General features: G+C 34.0%; 1 long non-coding RNA gene across 1 annotated transcript in view; it reads right to left on the minus strand.

Annotated features, from left to right (window-relative positions):
* The window catches only part of LOC141376638 (uncharacterized), a 225122-nt gene that overhangs the window by 98353 nt on the left and 112072 nt on the right, over positions 1-14697 (minus strand). Inside the window, exon 3 of the long non-coding RNA XR_015502763.1 lies at positions 3493-3655. This is a non-coding gene — a long non-coding RNA (uncharacterized LOC141376638). The remainder of the gene's footprint in view (positions 1-3492; positions 3656-14697) is intronic.

The following is a 14697-nucleotide window of genomic DNA, read 5'->3' on the forward strand; positions in this document are numbered from 1 at the left end:
ATTTGAAAAAGCAGTGAATTACGCTGGATTGAAACATATTGCCTCAGGAGCTAATTAAAAGAGACGGGCGATGCTGTGTCTTGGTTATTGATGCCTGTTGACAGATGTGCTGGTTTTTCCGTATCGCTCACTGCTCTTTCGCATCTCTCTTTGCTAGTTTTATAAAGAACACAAATAGCACCTAAGGCAGCGACGGCTTCCACTTTGCCTCCCAAAACGAATCTCATTTGCGATAGGTGGAGTGTTGCCTAACATATCTAGAAGTGCCAACGAGCTGAAGATGTTGTATTAGCATAACAAATAGCCGACATCCCTCTAGATACGACGGCAGCCGATCAGAGCCGAGCGAATTTGAGCGAGAGCGATGGTTCGTTCATTAAACACGCTCATTTGGCGCCAAGCAATCCCTGAGCGCGGGCAAAAGACTGGTGTGTCTGTTTTTAGATCCCTGACCTGCTTCCGAGGAAATAGAGCTGTAATCTGTCAGACAGGGAAGCGCGCTCTTTTCCGCAGATTAATTGAATTCTCTTAAATACATGGTAACCCAGTCAGGTCAATTAAATCATTCAGTGTAATCACAAAACTGTTGTTCACTAATAAGTAAAAGTGGGTGTATGTGTGAGAGTGTGTGTGCTGGATTTGGTGGTTTACAAGGACATACTACGTTTGTATGATGTGGGTATGAGCAAGTTGTGCTCTATTACAGTTTTTTTCAGTCGCTAACAAGCGTTTGTCCAACCAGTTGTCACATTTTCAAAACTTTAGACACAATTAGCACAGCATCAGCCTTTTTTGGCCATACCATTCACACATTTCATATCATTTTCACCCAATATGCAGTCAGTGAACACATTTCCACAATGCTTAAATTTTTTTAACAGACAAGCTATGCCTCCCAACAAAATTAGGGACTGTCTTTGTAGTTTTTACTAATGTTATCACACAACATCCCAGATACAGTATAAAAACCACGGCTTCTGCATTGATATCAGTTCATAAACAAAATCAATATCAAACTATACCAACTGATGATAAACAAACAATTGAATAATTGACACACAGCTGATTTATGTTGGGTAAATGGGGACAATCACAGCTAATTTCTGTCTGGCTTAGGCCCCGGTCAGGTTACACGATTTTCATTGTCAGTTACGAAAGTCACTATGTCAGATTATGTGATTTTTTTGTCGTTGGTAACAAATGTGCCAGACTACACATTCCTTCACGATCAGTCATCCAGTGATATCTACGAAAAGCATTATTTCCCAAAACAGTCACAAGTGTTGTTAAAACAATATTTCTTATCTCAGAAGAAGTTTTTTTTTTTTTTTTAAATCTTTTAATCAAACAAACTGTGCAATAGGGACCATCAAAATAAAATTACAGAAAGTCTTGTTTGTTTTATTTTGGCTAGAATAAAAGTTGTTTTTTTTTTAACCATTTTAAGTTCAATACTATTAACCCCTTACCGTTTTTCGTAATTGCTTACACACTAAAATGAAACTTTTCCCACATCTAGCAAAACCTTACCCTCCAGGAGTAAAACACAAGACTAGATAAGCACATCCGCTTCGCACTTTTTGCAAACATTACACCAAGTGATTTGCAAATCAATAAACACACTAGATGCTTTTGACACAAAATTTTCATGACGGAATTTCCTTGCAATTTTAAAGCAAAGGCTTCCAAAATGAACACACATGAGTCAATTAATTACAGTTTTTCTTGTTTGCTTTGACCTGGTTAAAGAAACTAGGATCCACTCCATTTTCCTCATCACTATCCCAGCAGAGCAGAAGACATGTCTTGCAAATGTGTAAATCCTTTCTCATTGGATTGATACATTTTCCCCAACATTTTTCAAAACAGTTAACATGGATGTCATTCAAGCAGTCCAAACCCCATTGTTTTACCTATGGTAACCAAACAGAAACCATCTATTTTTAATTATTAGAAACTACCAACATCAGGATGAAATCTCTGAAGCACCGGTTTGACACTCCATCATACAAATCTTCAATTAGCAATCAGTCTGCAAACCTCCTAAAAAAGGTGGCAGGTCTATGTTTTTCTTTGCCAACACGCATAGAGGAGGTCAATAGAGGCTTTGTCTTATACTCCCAATAGATTTGACTTTATTTTGGTTTACATGCGTTTTCTGTTATATTTACAGCATTTAAGTGGGTTCTTTTTGTTCTGTTTTTTTACAGTATTTCAGTTTTCAGCCACAGTTTGAAAAAATGTCATGGATTCAATAAAATTTTAATCAAAGCATTTCCAGATCCAATTTTTGGCAAAAAGGCTAATTTGACACAGCCTACATTAAAAGACAACAAACGGCACTGACAATAGGCTATAATGTCAAGCAATGGTGCACTGATTCACACTGAGTTCTGTATTTTGTAGTCCATTGTATAAGAACTGATCGAAAGAACTCATATACTTGTTTGCAAGTTGTGTTGTTTGAAGGCAAATTTGCTTTTGTGGCATGTTTTAAATGTTTTGGCACAGTTAGAGCCTTTTGCAAGCAAAATGTGTCATTTTGACCATGAGCGCTGTTTAGGCCTGTGTGTTAACTGTTTTGAAAATGTGGAGTCTTCAATAAATATGTTTACAGTAGGATAGCTATAAATATCATTCTTTAATAAATATGGAAGGCATTGTCGCAGTAAAAGGGAAGAGGAAGCATAAAAGGGAGAAAAATTGGTAAACAACAGTGGATGGGGGAGATTTTTTTTTATTTTTAATTTTTTTTGCTATTGAAATGTATACATCACCAGAACGCTGAATAAATAATCTTTACTTTGTTGTATGATTTATTAGGATAAGGCAATATTTAGCTATCAGTCTGTCACTGTTTGGTGAATACAGTATGTTCATGTGCATTATAGCAATATCTCTGAAACAACTCAAACCCACATTATATCAGTATTAGTCAGTTAAAAAAATGATACAAGTGTTTAAGATTGATTACATCAGTGTGTAAATGAAGTGTTTTATTTTGCAAAAGAACTGATGTGTTCTGTTGTTTGTGTGTGTGGATGTGAAAATTGTGTAAAGTGTTTTGACAAAATGAGCCTTAATTTAAAAATTGTGCTAAAGCAATCATAGAAAAAAAAAAAAAAAAACTAAGCAATTTTTTTTTTCGGTTGGCTATATTATATTAATCTAATTAACCTAGATACATTTTTAAATTGCATTTAAGCTTCTAGTATCTAGAAATGTCAACAATATTATGTACTGTCATCATGGCAAAGATAAAATAAATCAATTATTAGAAATGAGTTATTAAAACTATTACATTTAGAAATGTGTTGAAAAAAAATCTTCCCATTTAACAGAAATTGGGGGAAAATGTACATGGGGTTAATAATTCAGGAGGGTTTATAAGTATGACTTCAACTCTATAATTGTTTTTACAGTATAAACTCCCAATACCAACATGTGTGTGTTTGTTTGAGTGCATTTGAAAGAGACGAAGAACATCCTTACGTAGGTTTTTGATTATCATTTCAGATCTGTGGTGTCCAATCCAGATGAGGCTGTTTATTATAAGTCGCTAAGTGCATTTACTTAATGAAGAGGATCTGGAAAGGGCCACATCGGTCCATTAGCATCAGCATATGAATCAGATGTTGTCCTTGATGGAGTTCACCTGCGGAAGGACATAAAACACGTGAGATGTAATGTCACGGACCAATGCGACTATAGGTGTCTTAATAGATTAGAGAGCAACGGTGGAGGAGAGGATTGGCCTTATTACAGCTAGACAGCTGTGGTCACTGTGAACAGATGTTGAGAAGATCCTTTTGTTTTTTTTATTGAAAACACAACAGCATATGGGGTTGGAAGAGGGTTATTGTTAACAAAAAAAAAAAAAAAAACGTTTTTTTTGTTGATTAAAAGAAAAGTGAAATTTGATTTTATTAAATATTAATAATACTTCATGAGGTACATCTTATTGAAAGTGTCTTTTTATAATAACTAACTAAATGAATGAATGAATGAATGAATGAACATTAGTGTATAATAGTGCTTTTTTGAGAACTTACAAAATGTATTTAGAAATCTTGTAAGAAACTCGTACTTCTATATCAGAGCTTAACTAACTTTGAAACAACCAGCATTAAAACATGTTATTTTTCAAAAATAAGTTGCTATGGCAAATTTTATACCCTGTTACTTCTGTTTTTGGAAGTGAAAGCTGAGGTTATACGCCTAAATATGCCCCAAGCTTAACCAGGTTTGTACTGTAATGTGCTTTGTGAAATAATCCCCTGAAATCAGTCTAGGTGGGTTTTAGCTGTTTGTTTTACCAAAATCTGTCTAAACCCCTTATCTTTACCATTTTGAACAGATTGGCTGACATGAATTATCAGCAAAACAGTTAAGGTTGGTTTAAATTATTTGTTCAGACAAAACTTCTCTAAATCCCCCCAAACCAGACCATTTAAGCAGCTTGCTTGGAAGCCAAAAAGGACTAACAATTTTAGGAGAGTTAATTATTATTATGGCGTCAAAGTGGCGCAGTGGGTCGCACGGTTGTCTCACAGCAAAAAAGTTGCTAGTTTGAGCCCTGGCTAGGGTTAGGGATAGGGTTAGGTCAGTTTGCATTTCTGTGCGGAGTTTGCATTTTCTCCCTGTGTTCACATGGGTTTCCTCAGGGTGGTCCGGTTTCCCCCACAGTCCAAAGACATGCAGTACAGGTGAATTTAATATCTAAATTTCCCGTAGTGTATTGTGTGAATGAGAGTGTGCTGGATAAGTTGGTGGTTCATTCCGCTGTGGCGACCTCGAAAAAGTCGAACAAAAATGAATGAAAAATAATTATAATAATTTACAAAAATAACAAATAACAAAAATAAGGATCAGTGAATCTGTCATTTTAAAATCATGTATCTGTTGCTGTTTTGTTTTGGTTTAGAATTTAATTTTTATTATAATATTAAATTATATCAATGCTAATATTATTGAATATTAAAAATATTTATTAATGTAATTATTTTCCAGTGATGGGTTGCAGCTGGAAGGGAATCTGCTGTGTAAAACATATGCTGGACAAGTTGGTGCTTCATTCCACTGTGGTGAACCCTGATTAATAAAGGGACTAAGCCGAAAAGAAAATTAATGCATGAATTAAATAATGTTAATTAATTATATATATATATATATATATATATATATATATATATATATATATATATATATATATATATATATATATATATATATATATATATATTTATATACTGTATTCTGTTTTCATGTAACTAAAAGTTACACTAAATTATTAGCTATTACATATTATTTTATGAGTGCTGATTAATAATACGAACCTTTGGCTTTCTGTGATACAAATTACTGAATAAAAACAAAACATTATTTATTATACAAAAACAAACATTCGTTAATTTTTTTTATTCATTCATTCATTCATATATTCATTCATTCATTCAGTCATTAATGCATTCATTAATTTGTTTAATCAATCATTCTTTCATTAATTATCTATTTATTCATTCATTAATTTATTTATTTATCCATTTTTTCATTCATTAATTAATTCGTTCATTCATTCATTCGCTCATCCATTCATTCATTCATTTAGTTAGTAGCAAGACACTTTTGATAAAATGTACCTCAATATGTAATTTTTATATAGAAGATTTATTTTAATTAATCATTCTTTTAATAGACAATTAACATCTAACAAACATTATAAAGATAAAAAAAAATGAAGATCCAGATTACTATTGTAATAAATAATGTGCAATTATCAATAAGGCAAGATGAGCTTTAAGCAGTATGAATTATACATTGATGATCAAGTGGGGTGAACTTTTTTGGTAATGTTAGTTTATGTAATACATGCTTCAGTGAATCAAATGTGTGTTTGTGTGTGTTTATTTAAATTACATCTAATTCATTCATAAAATGTATTTAAGTTTCATTTTTATCAAATTACAACTTATTTACTTTATGGGATGTTTTTTTATAAGTTGTTTACACATTTGACACACATACTGTTTGCTACTGTATATGGAATAAACTATGCAAACAATGCATTTAATTTGACGTTTAAGGCAATATGTAGAAACAAACACCTATTCTATGAGACAATGTGGTTTTTCTTCACGTCTTCTATCGGTGCTTTAAATCGGCCAGTTTCAGTCTTTTGAATGACTTTTTTTCTCGCATGGATTGACTGGCGCGATTATGCATTCACAATGGTATGAACTGTGATGGGGTGGTCAAAAGGATGTCTATTACTTTAATTATTAAAAGTGTTATTTTCAGGGGGATCAAGCCATAATTAGGAGGATCATCCATCCCCAAACACCCCTGTAAGTTGCACCCTTTTAATCATCCGGGGTCGCACAGCGGAATGAACCATCAACTTTTCCAGCATATGTTTTACACAGCGGATGTCCTTCCAGCTGCAACCCATTGGGAAGCACCTATACACTCTCACATTCACACCACTATGGCCAGTTAGGCTTATTCAATTCACCTATACCACATGTATATAGATTGGACTAACCACCGTGCCAATCTGAGCAGTTAAAATAGTCAAAAGATGATGACTTAAACCATCCTAAACTGGTTTATATGTCTGTGCTTTGAACCAAAATGGTCAAGTTATTCTGATTTGATGGTTTTGGTGCGATTTGTGGGTGGTGTGGCTTAAACTAGCCTGACCTATTTTCACACAGTACTACTTCATCTCAACAACTCCCTCATTTGTATCACAGAACGTTTTTCATCTAAGAAACTTCAGAAGAAACATTTTGATACACTATATAAATGAAACACATCTGAGAAGTTATTTCCTTCAATATCTCCTGAGCTTTAAAAAAAAGCAGCTAAAAATCTTCCTCCGGGAAGATCCAACCATTGTATAAAAGTCACAGTGAATTGTGTAAAAGTCAAAGTGAAGAGAACAAACTTGACTTCAGTTTATGAGACTGTGCTTATATCGCATTCCGGGCATGTGTTGTCCTTTCCCTGTTCATAAATCCCCTCTCAAAACTTTGCTCGTTCTCCGCCTCCCGTTTCCCTCCTCTACGCAGTCTCTCCTGCCACTGTTGTCCATTCCTGCGATGTTTTAATCCCTATTGCTTGTGCCTGTCGCGCAGACAGTGCAGCATCTTGATATGGAGTGTCCTTCACTGTCACCTATATCGTCTCCATACAAGAGGGACTTCTCATATCACTTGGACCCTTCGGCTGCCAGATTTATTGCCTTAGAGTGGGTTTAGGTGCTCGCGCCATTCCCTGATGATGTATTCACACTGATACACTGACAATCCAGGCACCTGAGAGCAGAGATGAGCTCCGGCCATCAATAAAGCCCATGAGGATTGGCAGACGGAAGGCTGTTTTTTTGGGTGTGTGTGTGTGTGTCTGTGTGGCGAGGAGGAGCCTGGGGGGTAAATTATTATGGTGGGCCAGGCTGGGAAAAAATGAGCGTTATTTAAGAGTGACCTTGAGGTTTTTTGGAAATGCTAGCCTGGGGAAGGTGCACAGAGGAAGGGTGTTATAAATTATTGGGTGCGGCAGGAGGTTGTTGGCCCATTGCAGTGGGTTTACTGTAATCTATGGCCCATGTAGGTATTCAAATGAACATATTGGGATGTAAAACCTATACATGATGATATAGGCTAGCATATTTGTCGATGGATCAGAATCAAACAGCAGGCCTATGGAAGTAAAAGAGTGCTTGCATGGCAGTGGGTGTGTTAGCTGTGTGTGATTATGAGCCAGCTGGTTCAGGGTATGGGGTCTGAATGATGACTCTGACTGTCTATGACAGAACCTCCTTGAGGGACTCAAGCTGGTATATTTATGTAGAAGTTATTTTACTCATCTACAACAAAAATTAGATTACGAATTTCCAGCTGGATCTCACGATGAAATGTAAGTAAGTTTTACGTTTTGTCAGTTTAGAGGCTAATTCATACGAATTTGTACGAGTTCAGTCACACAAAAATGTACGATTTTCAAAAGGAGGCGTGGCACCGAACTCCACCCCTAACCGTCATTGGGTGATGAGCAAATCGTACTGAATTGTACAAATTAGATTGTACAAATTAGCCACTAAATCAAAAGTTACGAATTGCCGTGAGATAGCGTTGGAATTTCTAGACACTACATTTACCGCTTACAAACAGATGTGTCTCTGCTGAATTATATATATATATATATATATATATATATATATATATATATATATATATATATATATATATATATATATATATATATATATATATAGGCAGCTCTGGATAACTTGAAACAGTGACCACTAGTATCTCATCCATCTTTAAAAGTCGTCTGGACAACAAAAACAGTTGTCGCCTCAACGAAAATTCTGCCTTTGCTTTCATTTTATAATTATTATTATTATTATGATTATGATTATTTCCTTTATTTAGCCAGGAGATCACATTGAGACAGTACTGTCTCTTCTTCTAGTGAGACCTGGTCAAGATGGCATGCAGCACATAAAGTTTCACATAAAAATCATAAGAATCAATGCCACAAAATTACAAAAATCACCATACGTAATGGGGTCAGATCATAAAAAAAACAGTAACAAGTATCCTTTAAGACGTTCTACAAAGATGTTTAAAAGTACTCAGAGTTGGAATTGTGTCAAGATTAAGGTGATTTTGCAGGTCATTCCACGCCCTAGGAGCATAAAATGAAAAAGCACTATTGCCAAGTTCTGACAATAACCTTTGGGACTGTTACACGTATACAGGAAACAGATGTGTTGGATATTTATGTGAAATGTTAGCAAGTTAGAAAGATAGGATGCAATATATCAACATTATAAAATAAAGAATATCTAGTAAATGAGAAATAAATTACATTAAGGAATAAAAACCTAAAAATCTCTAAAAAGTATAATAATTACAAGAATAAAAAGAGTATATTTAAATAAGGCAAATTAGCAAATTAACCATTTCTAACAGTGTACATTTTGCAGTCAGTTTAGACGCACACAAAAACAGTTGTCGCCTCTAAAGAAAATCCACCTCTGCTTTCATTTGATTGGAGAATAAAAGTGATGCGCTTTTTCCTCTCAGAGTTGACTTCTACATCTGTGAGCACACAGCAAAAAAATGCATTTTTTGTGATCATGGGCATGCTGGTCTGAAAAGGAGGTGTGTTAAGGCACGTTGTTGGTACATTGCTATTTTAAGGCAACTAAAATATATCGAGCCACTGACCAACTAAAAGCGTGTCAAAAGGCCAGTAGTGCAATTTTGCTTATTTTTTGTTTTTAAAAGAGTGTGTTAGTGATATGCTATAGGTGGGTCTACAAAATTAGCCCATCCATCTATTTTCAGTAATGGAAACATGATCTCACAGCAATTCGTAACTTTTTTACAAATTCGTACGAGTTCAGTCATACAAAAATGTACGATTTTTAAAAGGAGGCAAGGCACCCAACCCCAACCCTAAACCCAACCATCGTTGGGGGATGAGCAAATTGTACTAAATTGTACGAATTCATATGAATTAGCCACTAAACTGACAGAACATAAAATACTTACATTTCTTCAGGAGATCAGGCTGGTAATGATGAATGACATTAACTAATTGCAGATCTATTTCCAAACTAGATAAGCATTTTGTTTTTCCGATTACAAAGTCCATCATGTCGAAAGCAAATCTGCCATTTTATGGGCACAACTCACTAAAGTTAAACAGAATATTTTAAATTGGCAATTGGTTTATTGCATGTTACACTCAAAACACACCCATACCTAAAAAATAAATAAATAAGTAAATTAAAAAAATTATAATAAATTGCAACTATTTTAGTGCAAAACACAGATCATTCTTCATATCATTAAAACTGCAAAAAAAAAAAAAAATACATACATATATATATATATATATATATATATATATATATATATATATATATATATATATATATATATATATATATATATATATATATATATATATATATATATCCAGACACATCTGCACCATGCATTTAAATGGACTTAACATATTTTTATTTCTAGTTTTAGCCCAGTGCATGGATGACTTTCACATCTTGCATCATGTTGTTTAAATAGCAAATGCATTTATTTGCCCACAGGCATGCTGGTCTAAAAAGGAGGTGTGTTAAGGCACATTGTTGGCACATAGCTATTTTGAGGCAACTAAAATAGATTGAGCCACTGACCAACTAAGAGCTCGTCTAAGGTCAATAGTGCAATTTTGATTATTTTTTGTTTTTAAAAGAGTGTAGTGATATGTTATATGTGGGTCTACAAAATAAGCCCATCTACCTATTTTCAGTAATGGCAACATGATCTCACGACAATTTGTAACTTTTCAGTCGTGTGAAAATGTATGATTTTTAAAAGGAGGCATGGCACTCCTACACACAACCGTCATTGGGGGATAAGCATATCGTATTAAATTATATAAATGAGATTGTATGAATTCATAAGAATTAGCCACTAAACTGACAAAACATAAAATACTTGATCAGACTGGTAATGACGAATGACGTTGACTAATTGCAGGTCTGTTTTTGCACTAGTTAAGCATTTTAATTTTCTGATTACAAAGTCCACCATGTAAATAGTGAATCTGCTATTTCATGACCACAACTCACTAAAGTTAAAGGGAATATTTTTAATTGGCAATTGTTTTATTGCATGTTACACTCAAAACACACCCATACTTGAAAAAAAATAAAAAATAAATAAAATAAAGAAATTGTGCAACTATTTCAGAGCAAAATGCAGACCATTCTTCATATCATTAAAACTGCAAAAATAGATTCGGACACATCAGCACCATGCATTTAGACTTAAAATAGAGCCATAGACATTTTTGTCGATTTGTTTTTAAAGTAGTCTAAACCAGTTTGCTAGTCTATGCATATAACAAAACCATTGTTTTATATATATATTTTTTTATGGTTTTCAAGATGTTAAAAAATAAATATGACTTAAATAGCCTAAAATGATTTCCCTATGTTTTTTTTTTTTGTTGTTGCCAAACTATTCAAACTAGTCTGGTTTGATGGAGTTTTGGTGGCGATCAAGCATTTTAAAGCAGATATAATTGGTTTGCTAGTCTTGAATAGCCACCATATTGTTCAAGCTGTGCAAGTTTGATGGTTTAAGTGGGGCTTTTGGAGAAAAAAATATATTCATCTTATCTATTAAACTATCCTAAATTAGATTGCTAGTCTTTATTATCCAACAAATTGCTCACTATGGTGTATTAAACTTTTTCAAACCAGCTTACTCTTAAGTAACAAGTCAATCTGACCCAGTTTGAAGTTATTTCATCTGGCCAACCATCTAAAGTAGCTCTGACCCTTAGCATGTTTGACAAAACCAACAACTACATTTCAATATTCAACTTGACCGCTCTATGATCAAGAATGCTCTGCTGGCCTACATTTACATAAAAGCAGCATAAATCATCTGTTATCTTTAAAACGCAATCATTTGTCTGTGTTATGGATGTAACTTTGAATTAAGTAAGGTATTGCACATCTCATGTACACTGCTATATTCCAAGGGTGATGTACTGTTTACCGCTGAAGAGAGACTAACAGCAGTGTGTCAGGCTTTGCCAGCCTCTGGGCTTTTGAGATAACATCCCTTCATTCTTGTGTTTGAGATGTTTGTCTTTGGCACGGATAATACGTACAGCCATATATTGCCTTGGTATGCTAAACATGTGCACATACACATAGCGCTGTGTCTAATGAAGATTGCATTTGATAAATAGCAGGCATGTCAAAATCGCTGAAACGTGATGCATGATAGAGGGAGATTAAAAAGTCAGGGAAGTGCTTCATACGTCTGGATTTCCGCTCGTCCTTATCTTGCTAAATGGGAAACAAACAAAAGTGGCTAGCTCTTAAGAATAAGAGGAATTTAAGAATAAAATTACAGTTGCTGATAGCCGTTTTTATTTGCACGCACTCTTTGTGTTGTTTGGGACACGATTCACTAAAGATATTATGCAAATCGAGAAACAACTCAAAATGATTTGCACCATGATTTGATGAATATCAGCAGCCATGATGAATGGAAAATATACATGAACAGAAAACTAAATTGTTTTAAACCAACCTAAACTGGCTTGTGGGTCTTTTATCACCAAACAAAGTCTGATTTGATGGTCTTCAGAGGAAATAAAGAAAAAAAAAGATAGCAAACTATTCAATTTGATCTTTTATGATGATTGCTCTTTTGAAGAACAAATGGTTTTAAATAGGGATGCCTGATATATCGGTGGGCATATCAATATCAGCCGAAAAAATGCTGTTTAATGTTATAGTTATCGGTATCGGTCCGATATCAAAATTAGGTCGATATCATTAAGCCGATAGATTACAAAATTTTACAGACCTCCCTGCCTTGCGCATGGGTAGAACTTGCTCAGACTTGTCCAGTGCACTATAACAGCTTTCCTCACATTGTTTATTCCTTCAAAGTCCATCCTTTCTTTGTGTGGTTTTGCTGTGCGTTAATAACTCTGTTAATCTATCTGTATTTAGCTTTTCGTTTGTACAGTGACTCTGAACAGTCAAAACACCTCTCAAAAGGCTTTTTAATTACATATTTGTACATGTTTACATTAGTGTAATACATTTTATTCACATATTTGAGCTATTTTCAGTACTTAGTTCTTTCATCTTCATTTTACTGAAAACATATTTATTTTACTCGCTTGTTAATTAAATATCATTCTGTTATTTAACCTATTATTTTTATGCAACAGTCAAGTTGCATGTTAATTTGCTAAGCAAAGAAAAGGAAATTATTTTTAGCCTGCTGAATCATTTGAAATCATTAATATAGGGCTATATAATCCTCTTGCAATTTTTTAATTACTATTTTCGCTTTGTTTTTATAAAGTTTTTTAATAAAATCAGTTTTTCACTGTATAATTATAACATTTTGAAATTTATCGGCTAATATATTGGTTATTGGCCTTCAAATCATAAGAGTTATCGGTTATCGATATCAGGCAAAAAAAATAAAAAATCATGTCCGTGCATTCCGAGTTTTAAGCAAAACTGGTTTGCAAGTTTTTATTTTTTTCTGACAATCTGTTCACGTTAGCCTGGTTTGATAATTCAATAATAGGCCTCATTTACACTGAAAATACATTTGTGTTATACAGAATGACAGTTTAACTTCATTATAAATACTTGCAGAGCAGTACTTAATTTAGTCACTGATTAAAGCAAATTGACAGTAGGTTAATAAAGGCAATTTAATTACACAAATGTGTGTGCTGCATGTTTTAAAGTAAAACTTGACACTGTATTCTTACACATGCATAAAAGTTTAAAGGTGCTAGGAAAAGGGAAGACTTCTCACTTTCAAAATTAAATGAATTGTTGTTTTCCTTTTTATTATTATCTTTATTATTTGACCCTAAAATGAAAAGAATAAAATAAATCAAATAAAATATAAACTGTCATCATTTACCTATGCTTCACTTGTCACAATTCAGTTTTAGATCTTTTGTTGAACACAAAATTAAATATTTAGACAAATGTTAACCCTTGAATTCCATAGTTTTTGTTTTCATACTAATGTGGATGTCAACGGTTACTGGTTTCAAACTTTCTGATGAACTAGTTGGCATATGAAGATGGATATAAAGCTGCGGTCACACTTGAATTTTCTCCCTATAGACTTTCATTCATACGCATACGAATGCATCAGACAGGAAACGCAGGGTCATGCGTTAGGTTTCGCAGTTCGCTGCGGTGAGAAGTACAAGCTTGGTGAACTCTGACCTGCGAAATTACATCACTTGACTGCGTGAGACTAATCGAGGATTAAAACATGACCTCTCTGGACAGAAATTTAAAACAGGAAACAATATCTTGCTTTTTAAATGTCTAATAATCTTGTTTAATCCCGACACTTTTCACAGCACTGAATTTGGCTCACACAAACTCTAGGGTGACCGTAGCTTAATGCAACTCATTTGTTCTCAAACACTTCCCTCGCATGAAGCTAATCTATGTTAATTGGTCCAATGATTAAGTCTGTTGTGATTGGTCAACTGCATTCAGCGCTAGACGGAGAGAAATGCCCACTACGGTGATGAAATAGCAAGAGTTTGAAGTATATGTAACTATTTAGAAATTTGACCGCACCACGCATATGTAGAAAAAAAACAAAAAAAAAAAAAAAACAGCAGGGATTGAATAGAATGAATGAATAGCCCCATAAAAATGTAACCTGAGAGATACATTACATGTCCTGATATATAATAGATAAGTGATTTCAAGCCTTGCGGAGCAATTACAAGTTACAACACACTGTTAAATACATATTTTGCAAACTACAAAAACGTGGTAACCATTTTAATCACACTTACAGGTTGTGTAGGAAGGAAAAACATTTACAGGATCTGGAGGTAGAAGAAACGGGTCCATATAAACTGTGTAACAGTTACTGATAAAGTCCCATACATCAATAGACTTTGCAGACCCTTTCATTTATAATCAGAAAATCCTGTGTGTTGCATGTGGGTCAATCATTAGAAAAATGACAGAAGAAAATTCAGCGCAGGGTATATTGTGGATTTACAGTTTACAGTTGCATCTTTGGCAATCTCTTAATGATAGTAATTTTTGCATCATGATCAATCCTATGATCCCGCGTGCTTCACTAG

Source organism: Danio rerio, chromosome 11, assembly GCF_052040795.2.
Source record: "Danio rerio strain M-AB ecotype USA chromosome 11, GRCz13ab, whole genome shotgun sequence".
Lineage (NCBI taxonomy): Eukaryota > Metazoa > Chordata > Actinopteri > Cypriniformes > Danionidae > Danio > Danio rerio.